This window comes from Crocuta crocuta, unplaced genomic scaffold (genome assembly GCF_008692635.1).
Source record: "Crocuta crocuta isolate KB4526 unplaced genomic scaffold, BGI_CrCroc_1.0 scaffold884, whole genome shotgun sequence".
Lineage (NCBI taxonomy): Eukaryota > Metazoa > Chordata > Mammalia > Carnivora > Hyaenidae > Crocuta > Crocuta crocuta.
The window spans coordinates 2,097,979-2,115,635 of NW_027529549.1; the positions used below are offsets into that span (position 1 = coordinate 2,097,979).

At 39.9% G+C, this 17,657-nt stretch overlaps 1 long non-coding RNA gene across 1 annotated transcript in view; it reads left to right on the forward strand.

Moving 5' to 3' along the window:
• The window catches only part of LOC144229394 (uncharacterized), a 44,090-nt gene that overhangs the window by 4,719 nt on the left and 21,714 nt on the right, over positions 1–17,657 (forward strand). Inside the window, exon 2 of the long non-coding RNA XR_013334480.1 lies at positions 17,079–17,199. This is a non-coding gene — a long non-coding RNA (uncharacterized LOC144229394). The remainder of the gene's footprint in view (positions 1–17,078; positions 17,200–17,657) is intronic.

The window sequence follows — 17,657 nt, forward strand, 5'->3', positions numbered from 1 at the left end:
CAGCAATAAAAGGAATGAATTATTTGTACACAAAATAACTTGGATTGATCTAAAAGGCATTATACCTATTTAAAGAAGCAAGAGTTTACATACTATATAATTTTATTCATATGTCATTCTATAAAAAAACAGAACTATAGTGACAAGGAAAAGGTCAGTTATTTCCAGGGCTAAGGAGAAGGAAAGTGACTCACTACAAAGGGATAACAGAAGGAAAATGTTTTGGAGCAAAATGTGGAACTATTTTCTACTTTTATTGTGGAGGTAGGTAGATGCAGAGATCCATACATGTGTTAAAACTCATAGAACTGTATGCAAAAAGGCAATTATATATGTTAATTTAAACATAAAGTAAAATAATTACTTGAAGAATCTTTGGTGCTGAAGTATTTAAATAGTGGGAACTTGAAATAAGGTTTCCCAAAATTTGGTTGTGTTTATTTCCTAGATTGCCTATATTCATCTATCACCTAGAGAAAAGGAGAAAAAGAACACGGTGATGGGGAAGATGATTAGTTTATATGCATGTACATGTATTTTTTAATGTTTATTTTTGAGAGAGAGAGAGAGGGAGGGTGCTGTCAGTACAGAGCCTGATCTGGGGCTTTAACTCACAAACCATGAGATCATGACTAGACCCAAAATTAAAAGCTGGGTGCTTAACCGACAGAGCCACCCAGGGACCCTGATATGCATGTACGTATATTAATGAAATTGGAATATATCTTTTGGATGAAATATAATGATTTAGTTCTGTATATATTGGCCTTAAGGTATTTGTGGGATATTTCTGGTATAGGTATTTGTTATATACACATCTGAAATATAGGAGAGCTGAGGATGAGAAATTCTGTTTAGGAAATTAGGAGTTTAGGTGAGATAGCTCAGGGAGAATGCATAGATTGAGACAAGGACTGAGGATTGAGCCCAGGAACTCTAATATTTACAGGAAAATATGAGAAAAAATTCATGAAGGAGATTAGAAGGAAAAATAAGGCATTGGTGGAGAGAAAAGGGTCATGCAGACCGAGAGAGCTTAGTAAGAAAGGAAGAGGCAGAAATCCCCATGGCATGTCAAGTAGAAGACAGGGTTTGAAAAGACATCACTGTGTTTGGCAACTGGGAAGTCATTGGTGATTTTGCAGAAACACTTTTAGGGTTGTGGTGGGGGCAAGAGCTAGAGGGACCTAGTTGTAGGAGTAAATGAGAGGAACGAAAGTACCTTCACAAAGCTTTAGCTTATCTGGATTTGGAGTCTTTTTTTTTTTTAAATTTTTAAAAATATTTAAATTTACTTTTGAGAGAGAGACAGAGCATGAGCATGAGCATGAACATGAGCAGGGGAGGGGCAAAGAGAGAGGGGGACACAGAATCTGAAGCAGGCTCCAGGCTCTGAGCTGTCAGCACAGAGCCTGATGCAGAGCTCGAACCCACGACCATGAACCATGAGATCATGACTTGAGCCAAAGTTAAATGTTTAACTACCTACTGAGCCACCCAGGTGCTCCTGGATTTGGATTATTGAGTAAAGTTTTGGTGTGAAGATTATTCTCACATCAAATCACTAAGCCAAGGTAAATCAGAATTTCAACTGAGTTTTGCACTTCTGGCAAAACTTGAAGCCAATTAGTAGCTATGTGTCATTAGGGTTTCGATACCTCTTTTTGTTGCAAGACTCAAAGTTAGTAAGTCAGTTCAGGACTGCCAGTTGAGTACCTACAGTGCTGCAGACAATGGAAGTTAAATACTGTGCGAGGAATAAGAACTGAGTTTATTTCACCTAACCTCTTCATTTGAAAGACGATGGAAACTGAGGCTCAGAAATGAAGTCATTTGGCCAAGGTTATGCTAAATCTACTCCCTCACCCACTGCCATATTTTGCTGGTTCCCAAATCTTCCTGTTAACATAAAGCTATTCTCCATCACAAGTATAGTACACATAGAGCAGATACTCATAACCTCACATCTGGTCCCTTTCTAAATGCATTTGTGTAGTTGGGGGAACCAGAAATTATGGGAAAAGGGGAGTTACCTTACCTGATGGTAAATGGGCTGCAAATACACAGAGGGCATGAGTATGATCTTGAGAGATGGGTAGACTTGGTATAAGCAGAAAGAAGAGGTATAAAGAAACAGACTGACTTTTTAAAAATGTTTGTTTTCGAGAGAGAGAGAGAGAGAGAGAATGGGCTGGGAAGGGGCAGAGAGAGAAGGGGACAGAGGATCTGAATCAGGCTCTGTGCTGACAGCAGAAAGCCCAATGAAGGCTCAAAGTCACAAGATCACGGCCTGAACCAAAGTCAGACACTCAACCGCTCAACCGATTGAACCACCCAGGCACCCCTTGACAGCCTTTTGAAAACAAAACAAGGCTGGGCTGCCTGGTGTCTCAGTTAAGCGTCTGACTTCAGCTTGGGTCATGATCTTGTGGTCCATGAGTTTGAGCCCCACACTGGGTTCTGTGCTGACAGCTCAAAGCCTGGAGCCTGCTTCAGATTCTGTGTCTCCCTCTCTTTCTGCCCCTCCCCTGCTTATACTCTGTCTCTCTCTCAAAAAAATAAATAAATATTTTTAAAAGGTTGAAAACAAAACAAGGCCTCTGGCAGAAAAACATTAGGGTGAGCAGATACCTATGACAGATATTTTATTCTCCTCTGACCTGGATACTATCCTTCTAGAGTTTTCTAGTAAAACTCTGAAAGTTTCTGTAGTTTACTCTAGTGAAAGACTGTTCCCTTGCCATAATTCCAGATGGTGTTTGGGGAGAACAGGGAGTAGGATAATTTGGCTGGAGTTTGGCTAGAAGATAAATTAGAGGGGAGAATGGATGGCCTTCAAAACTAAGTTTAGGCACATAATCAAGAAGCATGGGGGTCTTTAAGTTAGACGATGTATCTCTGCTTGAATTCATTCAGTTATCTACTAGTGGTATAACCTTAAATAAGTTCCTTGACCTCTCTAAGTCTCAATTTCCTTACCTGAAAAATAAGTAATATGTGAATGCTGAAGAGAATACATATTATGCACTTCCTGGAGTGCCAGGCTTAGTAAAGGAAATGTTAGATGCTAGATTTTACTTTTATTATTAATTAAGGTATAGCTCTATTCTTTAGGAAATGGTTAAAGACAATACAAGCCAACATTTTTGGACACAAATAGTTCCTGTCATTTGTAAGTTGATCTTTATCTGGTTTCAGCTGATATGGTCAGGCCCCTCATGGGAATTGTAGAGATATTTACAGTTGAATGAGGAGGCCTGAACTCAACTGGGATACCTGATGAGACAATACTAAAGATATAAATGGAAAGGCACATTATATAGGAGATTGGGGGGCAGGGCACAGGCATTATTTGTCAAGTGGCATCAATGTCCACAGCAGACTAGGTCAGTGGGAGGAGGTAAGACTGGAAGGCAGAAAGGACAGGGAGAAAGCAGTTACTGAAGCAAAAGGGTCTTAGAAACAGCATGAGTAAGCCACTGATTGAATTTCTCTAGGATGATGAGGGGATTATAATGTTCTGAGCGATGACCTAAGCTCAGAAAGAGGAAGTAGTAGGATCTCCCGTCTTCCTGCCCCTGAGAATTTATGATGTTGGAGACCGTGTTTCCAGTGCTTTTTATTCATCCATTCCTTTTTTAAAAATTACTAAGTAAAGATGACAAAACAGAGCTGGAAAATGCCTACCTCCTTTGTTTGTTGCAGATTTACTTGTGGACTCCATAGTCAGGAAGGGCGTGACGGGGCAAGGAGTGCACATTATATTCCTTGCATCAATCCTTGCTGTTAACTTAGATATTTAGTGTACGTGCACATAGAGATGCACATGAACAGAAGGTACTCTATAAAACTCATTTGTGAGGAATTGTGGTTGCATCTCTCAAAAAAAGTTTCTGTTCCAGTCATTATGCTTTTTTAAAAATTTGTTAATGGGATTGTAATTCAGTTACCTCTTCTCTGGAAGTAAAATTCCTGGGTAGACCTGGAAGCTCACTAACAAGCCCCAGTGGCCCGCAGCCCTAGCTGGACTGTAAATTCAGCTACAGAACTTAAAAAAGTGTATGTCCCTGGCCTGGGCTCCACTCCAGAGCATTTAAATTAGACTCTCCAGAAGTAATTTCCTTTCATTTACTCTAAAGGAATCTAAGATTTTAAAAAATAGAGTTGGCACAACATTTCTAGCTCTTCTAATGAAATTCTTAGCTAAGCCGTGGCCCCACTACTAGGCCAATATTATATTTTTGCTGGGCTGCCACAGGGTTAGCATTAAAGGTTTATTAAAATATATATTTAAGGTGTATTATAATGCTAATATGGGGGTGCCTGGGTGGCTCAGTCAGTTAAGCAGCTGACTTTGGCTTAGGTCATGATCTTGTGGTCTGTGAGTTTGAGCCCCACATCAGGCTCTGTGCTGACAGCTTAGAGCCTGGAGCCTGCTTCAGATTCTGTGTTTCTGCTCTCTCTCTGTCCCTCTCTTGTTCATGCTTTGTCTCTCTGTCTCTCAAAAATAAACATTTAAAAAATGCTACTATGCCTTTAGAACAGACTAAAACCTATCTTTAAAGATTTCACTTTCTTCTCTCCCTCTCCCAAGATATTTATTTATGCAAACATACTCAAGCTTCCCTATGTATATACATAAGGTAGAATAACATTATCTAGAAAGATATACGTGCATTAAGCTATCATAAAGTTTATATGAACTTAAAGGCATATTTTGTGTGTGTGTATAATGTACTATGAGTCTATATGCATACCTTACATATTATTCTATCACTCATCAGGAATTTCTGGCTCCCCACAGAAGATGACTCTGTATTTTGTGATCAATGGAAGGACAAAAGATTTGCATATTTAAACTGTAGTCCCGCACATAGTCTATGAATAAAAATGCCATAAGTTAAAATACTGCCTTTGGTATTTGCATAATATCTTCATTACTGTTGAACAAAAACTGATCAACACATTCATTTTGTGGAGATATGTTTTATAAATGTGATGAATGGGGTATTTTTTCTTTAGTCCTTAAAATGACAATGTAAAGAAATGAGATCTCTTTTCCCTGGAGATGAGACTACCCCAGGGGTATAATATTTCCAGAATGGATACAAGAGAAGGGGTGAGAAGCTGCCATATCTCATTTCCAATGAGGCCACAAGACAAAAGGATTGTAGCAAGAAGATGTGGTTAGGCTTTAAAATGCCTTTCTTGTGAGGTAGTATAGAAGGAATGGGCCATTAAAGGAGTTTGTGTATTCTCTCTCTCTCTCTCTCTCTCTCTCTCTCTCTTTCTCTCTCTCTTTGATGTTTCAAAAGGGCAACCAGTTATCTGAAATTAATTAAATCAATCTATTCCATAGCCCATTCTAAGAAGACATGTCTTCTTCCTACCCTCAATAATCTTCTGGTGAGATGGTGGATAGGTCTAGGGAGCCAGTCTTATATCACCATGAACCCAGTGCCTGTCTTCCTCTCCCAACACCAACTGGGTGGACCAGGGATGGGAATTGTAACCACAGGGAACCAATAAGAAACATTAGAGACACCATGTGGTCTGGCCTTAAAATATAAGCTGGACCTATCCTATGTACTCTCTCAAGAAATCACTAGACAATAGCATTTTTAACAGTGGGAACAGAAGTTGAAAAGCAGCCGTGAAATAGAGAAGGGTTGTGACTGGCCATTAGCTTAAAAAGGAACAGACAAGCGAGTAAGCAGAGGAAGCGGTGACAGAAGACAAGATTGTCTAGATTCAGGAGAGAGAAAGCGAATAAAATGTTCATGTGACTAATGAGGGAGCTACATAAATTGGTGATGGGTTTTCAGACTGGTGTCAAGCAACCTAGCCTTTCCTTTTTGAAGAAGCTTGAGTCTCCATATCAATTGGATGATTTTGGCCACAAGGAGCAAAAAATTCAAGTGAAAGCAATTTATTTATTTGTATATTTTTTTCTTAAAGAATGATGCTGTAGGAGTTTTGTTTTACATTTTTTTTAAATGTTTTATTTATTTCTGGGAGAGAGAGAGAGAGAGAGACAGCGTGAGCAGGGGAGGGTCAGAGAGAGAGGGAGCCACAGACTGAAACAGGCTCCAGGCTCTGAGCTGGCAGTCAGCACAGAGCCGGACGCGGGGCTCAAACCCACGAACCGCGAGATCATGACCTAAGCGAAAGTCGGACGCTTAACCGACTAAGCCACCCAGGCATCCCTTGTTTTACATTTTTTTAAGGTTTACTTATTTATTTTAAGAGAGAGAGAGAGAGCATGTGAATGAGGAAGGAAGGGGCAGAGGGAGAGAGAGAGAATCCTAAGCAGGCTCTGTGATGTCAGCACAGAGCCCTGTGTGTGGCTCCTTCTTACAAACTGTAAGATCATGACCTGAACCGAAATCAAGAGTCAGACACAACAGACTGAGCCACCCAGGCACCCCTCAAGTGAAAGCAATTTAAAGTAGGGGAGCATTTATTATCTCATACAGCACAAAGTCAGGAGACCAGGGTAGTTTTAGGGATGACTCCATGATACTGTCAAGATCCATTCCAAGTTCCATTCCACATTTCTTATTTTATCACCCTTGTTTTCTCAGAGATACATCTCCTGGAGCCTTCTAAACTGTCCCAGTTTGGACCAACTTCTCCCTGAACTTGCTGCTCAGGAAGCACCCTGAGGCCTCCTCTGTCATGCTGGGTCTATTTGTTGTGTTGAAGCTCCTGCTTCCCAGATTTCCTGTTTTTACTTTTCTTGGTTTATTCCCTTGTTTCAGTGGAGTAAATTCTGTGGTGGCTTTCTGAGGAAGGGTACATGGGAAACAAATTTTTGGAGAGATTGATAGTTGAAAACATCTTCATTTTATCCTAATATTTGATTGATAATTTGGCTAAGTATAGATTATAGTTCAGAAGTAATTTTCACTCTGAGGCTTGACGGCATTACTCTCCAACTTCCCAGCTTCCTGTGTTACTGTAGAGAAGTCAAGTGTCATTCTGATTCTTGATTCTTAGTATGTAATTGAGGTGTTCCTCACCNGGAAGTAATTTTCACTCTGAGGCTTGGCATTACTCTCCAACTTCCCAGCTTCCTGTGTTACTGTAGAGAAGTCAAGTGTCATTCTGATTCTTGATTCTTAGTATGTAATTGAGGTGTTCCTCACCTTTATAATAGACTCTCTTTGTCTCCAGTGTTTTGAAATTTCATAATGATGTGCCTTGGTGGGTTGGTGTGAACCTTTTTTATAAGTATCTTTTGGCACTCAGTAAAACCCTTAGGTCTGGAAACTTATTACCTTAAGTACTGGGACTTTCTAAAAAAATTCTTTCATTATATCTACCCCTATAGGTTTTCTTTCTCTTTTCTAGAAATTTGATTACTTGGATGTTGGATCTTTTTTGCTGTATTGCCCCTCCTCCATCTTTTTTTTTTTTTTTTTACTTTTTGCTCTATTTTTAGGAGGATTTCCTTAGCTTTATTATCTTACCTTTTTATTGAAAATTTTCATCTGTCTTATTTTGAATTTTCAAGAGATCTTTCCTGTTCTTTGACTCTCTCCCTTGCCTCTTTGGTAAAAATGAAACAAAAAAGACAAACAAACAAAAGCCCATCTTTTCTTATTGTATAGATGCAAAATGCACTTTTATCTCTCTGAGGACATCAGGGATAGTTCTTTGAAATCTTTTCTCCCTGTATCATAGCTGTGTCTTCCGAATTGATTTTCGATATTTGCCTGGACTCTGCCCTTCATATCAGAGCCTTCCTCAAATGTCTGATGATGTTTTGCAGCCTAATCTTACTGAAGAACAGACCACTGAAAAGTTAACTAGAAACACTTTGCATGTGTGTGGGCATTGTCAGTTGTGAACTGCACTGCTGCACGATCAGGCTGCGTAGGCTGACTAGAGCAATCCTTGATAACATGATCATTGATTTTTCCCCCCTTAGTTGGACAGATTATCCAAAGAAGAATCTTCCAGTCTCCTGCCTGAAGGGAATAATTCTGAGCGCCAGCATTTGGTTAATCCAATTTATGGAAGAGGTCTGAGGATCTTAATCTGCAGGATTTCACCCTGTCTCCTTGTTTTCAATACGCCAGCGTGTCCTCAGCTTTGCTCAGTGTTCCTTAAGTGAGAGATCCCCTGATGCCTTCTACAATGTGACCTCTCAGTGTGGGGAGAGGAAATTACAAGATGTGCAGAGGGGGGTTGCAGATATCTTTTTTTTTTTCCTTCAATAGATTTTTTAAAATCCTTTTGTGTTCAGCCTGGTCTTTCCCCCATGGCTAGCATTTCCACTTTCTGATACTTTGGGGTGTTACTGTGAAATTGTTTTTTTTTTCCAACTTTCTGCACTGATGGCTTAGGATTCAGCTTTCTTAGGTCTGCTATGTCAGTTCCTACATTTAAAAATTTTAGCTTTAAAAATTTTGTTGATCTTCTTTCTTCTCTTAGTTTTTTGTTCTTACAGATCTATGCCTTAAAGGAATTTTCATTTACTGTCTTTTTACTGGGGATTTGGAAAGGGCCAATGGGGAATATATGTATTTAATCTGCCAACTTTATTGTGAAGCCCTTTGGATTTCTCTTTTAAATACTAAAGATATTTTCCCAGAACCTATTCCACTAGACTTACTACAGGGGGCTACATGTGAATGCCTAAACCAATCAATGGCAAAGGGAACGAGGTCACTTTGGCTAGAAAAATTGCAATTCACTCATAGCAGTGAGGAGGGGCTACTTCCCTGAGCACAGGACCATATAGAGGGTGGATGACTACAGAGTGATATTCAAAATATTCAACACCAGATAAAGCATAGCACCAAATAATCAGAATGGAAACATTGCCTAAAAGGGCAAATAAAGCCCTATAAATACCAAGTGAAATCTGATTCTACCAGCAAAGAAAAATATAGGAAAGGATTTGTGTTGGCCTCCAATGGGCTGCAAACCTTGGTTCCTAGTACCTAAACAGCAAACATAGAAAATAAAGTGGAGAATTGCCTTGGAGAAAGGACAAAATCACCTCATAAGGACCATTTCAGCTTATAAATTTTCACCCAAAACAGAATTGCTCCATTTAATAATCTCTTCTTAGAGCAATCTTCCAATCTGAACTGCACACCATCAAAGGGAGCCAGAGTACATATAAATTACAGAGTGAAGGCCACTTTCCAATTCTGGCACAACAGAAGGCTTTATATAAAAGGTTGCTCGAGTACTTTAAGACTGAACCTTGGGAGAAAGGTTCTGCCTCACTGGTATTTACAACTAATTGGCTTTATCTCACTTGCCAGCTCTTGATTGATGAAGGCTGTCTGGAGCATTGGCCTGAGTAGAACTCTGAGTTCGGGCTAGGATCAGCTGGAAAGAGCGATGTGCTCATTTAGCAGTGGGCATGGGGGTTTTGGCACGGGGAGTGCCAGCACATGAGCTGTGTATTTTCTCTCTTCTTTCAGGTTTTTCCCATGTGGGCCAAGCCTCCATGGAATGACCCAGGTTAGAGCCTTCCGGGTTACAAACTGTACCTAAGACAAAGGGACGACCTTTCTTCTCGAATGATATTCTCAGTCTATGAAAAGGAACATCCTGGAGGAAGAGTTCTCAGGGATTGTGCTAACATCAGGGTCAAAAGGAAAAGGAAGTTTTGTTGAGCTTCACCTTTGAGAAGAGAGCTAGAAGACAGAGATGTAAGATGGTTTCAGTTACTTGAAATGAACCTTTGATGGGAAGAGTATAAAATGTTTCCACAGCTCTGGGATTGGTAACACCAAGTTTGCTATTTTTGCTTCTTGGAGGTAATTAGCAGTCAATGCTTTCTGTCATCAAATATGATCGTGGGTAGGGAGAGCAACCAGCCTTGGAGAAACACGATTCCAAGGGATTGAGTGAGTGGCAGGGTTGTGGGTTGTCAAGCACAAGGGTCAAGAAAGAATTCTTGAGACGTTGTATAGTGTACCTTAGTAGGTTTAAGTAGCCCGAGGCAGAGATACCTGCACTTTGGCTGTTTATCTGCTTGGTGCTCAAGGGGGAGGGGATGTGCAGGGAGTATTAGATCATAACTGTCTTCTTCGAATTTCTACTGGTAAAAACTACTTTCATAAGGTTTCTCTGGTGCTTATTATTCAGCTTGATATTAACTTTTGGTGAGATATACAGTCAGTGATGTGACCCAATGTAGCTAAGAGGAATACCTGGCTGGCTCAGTCAATGAAGTCAATGAAAGCTGAGCTGGTTTCAGCTCAGGTCATGCATAATCTCACAGCTTCATGGGTTCAAGCCCCACATTGGGCTCTGTGCTGACTGTGTGGAGCCTGCTTGGGATTCTCTCTTTCTCCATCTCTCTGCCCCTCCCCCACTTGCACTATCTCTGTCTCTCTCAAAATAAATAAATAAACTTAAAAAATAAAAAAGGAACAATCATTTTTTGTCTGTATTTGATCCCTATCAGAACTATGCAGTCCATAGTTCAGCCTTCTGGGCTAAAGGTGAACATTTTTCTGTTTCTCCCCCTGGTCAATGGCAGTTATCACAGGAGGGGAAAGCAAGTTGAATCTCTGGCACCTGTTGTGAAGAGGAAACGAGCATGTGAGGAACAGCCTGAGAGGGAACTTTGGGGTGAGACTAGAAAGATTCTTGTGGAGGTTTCCAAATATAGTGCCTTCTGCTCTTCAAAGCACTTTTAACTGTTTTCTCCTAGAATTCTCTGACTGCTCTTTGGGTTAGGTACAGGTGACATTTCTAGCTGTTTTCCTAACACGTCAAATAATTTTCAGAGGAGATAAAGTAACCCAAAATACACAGTTAGATAGAGGTTGATTGAGGACTAGAAACAAGTTCACCTGGCCTACAGACTAAGGCATTCTCCTTACACCATAATGCCACTGGAACATAAAATGACATTTCCTGGTGTGGAGGCTGTCTCTAAGTATACTAAGCAAAGGTGAAAGTGGGGATAAGGAAGAGTGTTCCAGGCAAAAGGAATAGCACTTGCAAGACCCTGAGGAAGTAGAGGAAAGGGTGCTCCCTGAGAATCAAAAGTAGGCCAGTGAGGCTAGAGCCAGGAAAGCCACGCTGACGCTGCTGTGAGATGAAGCTGAATGCATAGCAGGGCAGATCATGAAGGGCATCGAGGGCTTGTTTTCTACTTCTTCAGTGAGATCTGCCACTTCCTTCCTAAATAGCATCAGCACACTCTCTTTGGACTTTTGTTTACCCCAAATGGCACGGACCTTGGAACCGCTGGTGTTCAGGGTTGAGGAGGGATGGGATTGTTGTGAATCCGTAAATCTGTTTGCATGCCAATCTTAGCCTGAATAAAACCATGTTTTGCATGTTTCTGTACTACTGTTTTCGAAATGAATATAGATGTTGTTGTGAATAAGACTCCAATTCAGTTCAAAGCACTCCTGAATTCCTAGAAGCTTTTGGCTGTTATATGAGTAAATAGCCCCACTGTCTCTGGCCGCATTAGCCAGTGACAACAAATATAATTTCAACTCCTTTCACTCTACAGATTGTTAAGGCTTGAATGTTGGCCCACTCCAAGTGTCATCCAGCTATTTCTGACTGTTTCCATGGGCACAGGATAGGTCTCTGGGGTTCTTCCTACTTGAGCTTTTCATCTTCATCGTTGCACTGTTTCCTGCCCTGCTTCCCTCATGGTTTACTGCTCTTATGAGCCCATCTTTGCTCATCGCCACCTTCTGTGACCCCGCCACCCTCTTTATGTATTCCCACTGCTCTGGTCTCCCACTGGCCCTGGCAGCACGGCTACTGTGAGGTGCAAATAGCTTGATTTCTAGTTCTAGTTCTAGTTTCTAGTTCTAGCATCAGCTCCTGCAGCTGGAGGGTGGCCTGATCACTTCTCTCTGCTCACCCTCCCTGCTAGGTGTCATCTTCTGCGCTTCTACAGCAACAGAATCCTGCCTTCTCCCTGTACAAGGACAGCTTACTCTCAGCAGTGGAGCTCCTCTGAGTGTCTTTGCATGCAGGATTCCGGTCCAACTGGTCTCACAGAGAGAAAGGCTTTTATTCCCATGGTCCCGGCATCAGCAAACTATGACTCAGGGGCCAAACCCATTGTCCGTCAGTTTTTGTAAATAAAATTTTACTGGAACCCAGCCACGCTCATTTATTTACATATTGTCTATGACTGCTTTCGCACTACAGCGGCAGAACTGAAAGGTTGTGACAGAGGCAGTATGGCCTACAGAGCCAAAAATATTTACTATCTGGATCTTTACAGGAAAAGTTTCTCAACCTTTTATCTAGTCCTAAAGCCTGCTCCGTATTTCTTGCCTGGAGATTAACATCTGCCTAGTGGAAACATCATTCCCCTTGGGGGAGAAATGATATTTCTCACTGCTAAGTAGTGGTCTTGCCGTACAAAGTCTACCTAACAACCACACCCTAAAAATACAAGGATAATTTTTGTAGAAACTGTGCTATTCAGTCTTATGTCGGTAGCTTTGTTATATATCCTCTATGTATAAGTCAGAAATAGTACAATCATGTTCTTAGTTTTTCTGTTACTTAACTATCTATCTACATAAACAGAATTTGGATTATATATACATATATATCTATGTAATGCAGTATATGCATAAAAATATGTAACTTCAGGGGTACCTGGGTGGCTCAGTCAGTTGAGTGCTTCATTCCTGATTTCCGCTCAGGTCATGATCTCACAGTTGGTGACTTCGAACTCTCTGTCAGGCTGTGTGCTGACAGTGCAGAGCCTGCTTGGGATGTTTGCTTGCTCTCTCTTTCTTTCTCTCTCAAAATAAATAAATAAACTTTAAAAAATTATGTAACATCAGTCACTGAACAATCAATCAGAGATATCATTATTTTAAATGGTTTCATTATTTATTTATTTCACAAGTCATCTATTAGTCTATATTTAGGTAGATCACAATTGTAGCCTTCTTTGTGCTAATTTATACTATCTACAGAAAGACTTCATTTTTGCTCCAGCAAAAGTCCTGTGGAAGGCTCTCATTGGGTCATCTAAGGTCATGTGAGCTTTAATGGAGCATAAGGAATAGCATATTCTAATTGGTCATGTGGGTGTCCCAACCTTAGAGTTTGACTGTGGTATCAATCCCACATAATACAAACTAGAAAAGAGAGGTCTCTAATATAAGATGACATAAGACCTCTATAGGCAGACACAAACTTATTTTTTTCCTGAGGCTTATGCAGTGAAGAAAAGGATACAAAGACACTAGGGTTTGAGCAATCCTTCTTTCTCTTTAGTTAGAGCTCCCCACCGTTACCATCCTAACTCCACCTCAGTCACTGTACTAAATCAGTTGTAATGGAGAGGGTACCTTCCAGCCATAACCCATGATTTTGTAGTTGAACGGGAAAATGAAGTATTTGGAACACCTAGGTGGCTCAGTCAGTTAAGCCTCCAACTCTTGATTTCGGCTCAGGTCATGAACCTACGGTCATGAGATCAAGCCCTGCTCAGGCTCTGCTCTGACAGCATGGAGCCTGCTTGGGACTCTCTTTTCCCCTCCCTCTCTCCCCTTCCTTCGCATTCTCTCTCTCTCTCTCTCAAAATAAATAAATAAACATTTAAAAAAATATTTAAGGGGATCCTGCGTGGCTCAGTCGGTTAAGCATCTGACTTCAGCTCAGGTCATGATCTTGCAGTTTGTGAGTTTGAGCCCTGCATTGGGCTCTGTGCTGACAGCTCAGAACCTGGATCCTGCTTCAGATTCTGTGTCTCCCTCTCTCTCTGTCTCACCTCTGCTTGCACTCTGCCTCTCTCTGTGTCTCAAAAATGAATAAATGTTAAAAAATTAAAAATTAATTAATACATCTTTAAAACTTAAAAAAAAAAAGAAAATGAAGTATTCAAACAACAAATAGGTACAGACCATTTTAAGATATCAGGGTAAGTGCTGAGGATAAAATGGTAAACAAACAGGCCTTATTGTCCTGAAAGCTGGAGTGCATCGAGGAGAGAGCCAGAGAGAATTACAATAGTACAGGACAGTGTATCACAGAAAATGTGTGATGCTCTGGGAGCATGTGGCTAAGACACTCGACTCGTTCTGGTTTATATGGAAGTGATATCTCAGCCGAGATGCAAGGAGAGCAGGAATCCCCCTAAAAGAAGAAATTGGAAAGTACTCTAGGCAGGGGAAGCAGTTTGCAAAGACCTCGAGGAGAGGTAAAGTTTAGAGAATGGCTCATTATTTAGTTTGTCTGGGCCACTGATTATTAGGCAACATGTGGTAAGAAACAGAATTACAAAGGTGAATGGGGACCAGCTCATAAAAATCTTACGGGGTCACATTAAGGATTCAGACTTTATCACATGACAAAGAGGGTTACAGGGAATGGTTTTAAAGTGGAAAGTGGGTGTGATATGGTCAGATTTATACTTTTAAAGGGTTACCCCAGTTGCAGTGACAAGAGTGAATTCAAGATGAGAGAACAAAACTGTAGGAGTGATCCAGTAAGAGGTTGTTTCAGTAATTCAGGCAAGAGGTGATGGTGACCTGAACCAAAACAGCAGCAACGAAAATGAAGAGGTCATGGGTTTGAATACTATTGAGGAAGTATTTTATTAGGTGTTTTACTACCTCTTATCTGAGATCTAGCCCCAAAGCCCCAGGTCCGACCGTTCTGATAGTACATTGTCTCCCTTGTTTCTGGATTCTTCCCATTGCTGGTGCTCCTAACTGAATCTTCTTCTAATCTAATCTCCAAATTTTGCCTGATCCCTGGGGTGCTGCTACCTCCTGATGACTCTCTATGAAGCAATTGGGGAATCTCTCCATCTCTCTCTCTCTCTTTGGTCCACATATGAAAGATACTGCTTACTTGGATTTGCATTCTCCTTTGATATCATGGACTGAACCTCTGTGAGATTCCATGATCTCTCTCTCTCTCTCTCTCTCTCTCTCTCTCTCTCAGACTGAGCTTTATGCTAGCAGTTAATGCATTTCAGAGAATGAACCCAGTTCCAAATCCAACTTCTCAGGTTACATGGTTATTTTGTCAGAACTTTAGATGTGCTGAGCCAGTTTCAAGATACAACAAAGATAAAGAAGGGTAGTGGGTGTTCTGTGACTTCATGATATTAAAAAAATGCCAACTCTGTGATCTGTATTCATTTATCTGAACTGAAAAATTTTTCATGGAATTAAAAGTGATAACTTTCTCCTGATCTCCCCTTTAGAGTTCTTTCTCTGTTCATTCTATATCTCTATATGTTGTTGATGACTCCCAAATTTATAGTTTCTGTCCTGAAACCTACTGTATATACACTGCCCACTAGATTCTTCCATCTGGATGTCTCCCAAACACTTAAAGTTCAATCTATCTAAAAGCTGAGCTCTTTGCCTTATTGCTCCTTTTCCTTCTTTTCCTCCCATGTTTTTGTGCTGATTAATGGCCCTATCAATCACCTCTGTCAATAAGCAAAAAATAAATAAATAAATAAATAAAAATAAATAAAATAAAAAATAAAAAAATGTAAGAATCATTCTGGAATTATAAAAATAATCTTGTATCCTTACTTTACAATAGATCAGAATTCTGTTTCTAAAATACATTTTAAAACCTTCCTTATTCCTTTTACATTCTTACTGCCTTAGTTTGGTCTTTGTATGTTTCATAACTATTCATTCCTTGGCTCCTATCTCTGTCTCTAGTCTTGTTCTAAGCCTACCTCCTGGTGACTCTCTATGAAGCAATTGGGGAATCTCTCCATCTCTCTCTCTCTCTTTTTTTTTGGTCCACATATGAATAGGATAGGAACCAATTCACCATCATCTCTCCATCCTCAGAACTAAGTATAAGGTGAGCACATGGAGGTTCCTTTCTGAATTCAACTTTGAATAAAGGGGACATGTGTGTCCCTTCCTTTTAAAACTCCCTCTGAACTAAGGTCTTCTTTTATCAATATTTTCCTTCTGGGTCCTAGAAAATTCCTCCTGTTCTATGGAAAACCTCAAGTGAGGTTTCTACCAAGACTTTGAGAGGATTTGAGGCTCTTTTTAAATAAAAAGCTTAGCTTTTTCACAGGCACTACTATGGCTCACTTTGGGGGGTGAGAAGGCCTTCTGCTGGGGTGAGAATACAAGTCAGGTTCCTGAATTTTTATAACAGAATGTCAGCCTTGCCACCTGACAGTCTAAAACATATGCCTAAAGCATATGGATCTCTTTTCAATCAACACAATGTCTTCACTTCCTCTAAAGAGCTCAATCTTGGACTGACTGAAATTTAGCCCTGTCAAAAAGCTTAACTGAGAAGAGTGATATTTGAGGGATATTTGAAGCTAACCATTCAGTCTCTACATTTTAACCTTAAACCAAGTTTAAAAATTTATTTAGACCACAACTCTAATTCCATTAGAAATGTCATCATTGAATGACATTTAAGTACTATGCTATCTGGTTTTGTGCAGGAATGGTAAAGAAATGTCTACTTGGGAAGAGCCACCTCTAAAGTATTTTTCCATTGTCTTACTAAGTGTATCTTTAAAAAATGTTTCTAAATATGTGGAGTACATTTTATACTGGCTAATGAGATCTATTGTAATTCTCTTCAAGACAAAGTTTCAACATTTGAGCTACCCCCTTCTTTGGGTAACAGTTATTATAGAAAAAAATGATAAGGGAGAAAATTTAAAGGATAACAATACTCTAAGGGACAAAATAAGTGCTTTTTTTGGGCCAGAATGCAAACAGGAATGCAAAGCAATAAGTGGGGCTGTAGTTGAGGGTCCACTAGGCTCTGGCTCTGTAAAGAGGCAGAGGCCACTAATTTTCAATTCTCATGGGGTGACAGGGTCTAAAGGTGCCAAGCAAGTGGGGATCAGAACTGAGATTATTGTTTGACTTTAGAGCATGGGGTACAGTACCATTCCATAAATGAAAGCTTTAAAAAAAAAAAAACCCAAACTTCTGTCTACTATTACCTGATTATCCAAGAAGGGAAGATCCAGACATACGTTTGAAGCCAGGAGATTAACCAGTGACTAGAGCTCTAATGTCATGATTCCTATCACATTAGCCTATCCTTATGGGGCATATTATCTGATATAACAACATATGATTTCATTTTAGCTTGGGAGGCTGGCTGGATTGGATGAAGGCAACCAAAAAACAGCTGAAAAGGAAAGAAAAGAGAGAGACTGGATGGAGGAAGAAACCCCTAAATGATTGACAAAGCTTCCTCCTACTCAAGGTAAATCTAAAAATCTAATTAATTTAATTTACATAATTTACAAAGAAAAAAAATGCTAAGAAAAGATAGCTACCAAAATAAATTAGTGAAATTCTTTTTCAGATGAAGTGAAGATAGTTGAACAATCTGAAAAAGCTTTTATCATGAGATACTTAGGCTTTTACCAACAAGATAAAGGAAAGAAAACATTTATAATAAAGAATAAGAAAATATGGAACAAAACATGCCAAAAAAACAAATAATAAGCAGATCTAGAAATAGGCTGTTGGAGATTCTGGAGATAAGTTTGTATAAACTTTATAAAAGACACAATCAGAGAGAATTTGTAAATAATAAAGTAGAACTGAAGAAAGAAATTTGGAGAATTAGAGGATGGATTAAGGTGGTAAAATTTAGGTCTAGTAGAAGCTCCAAAAATTAGAATAGAGGAAAGAGTGGAGTAACAATAGTTGAAGAGA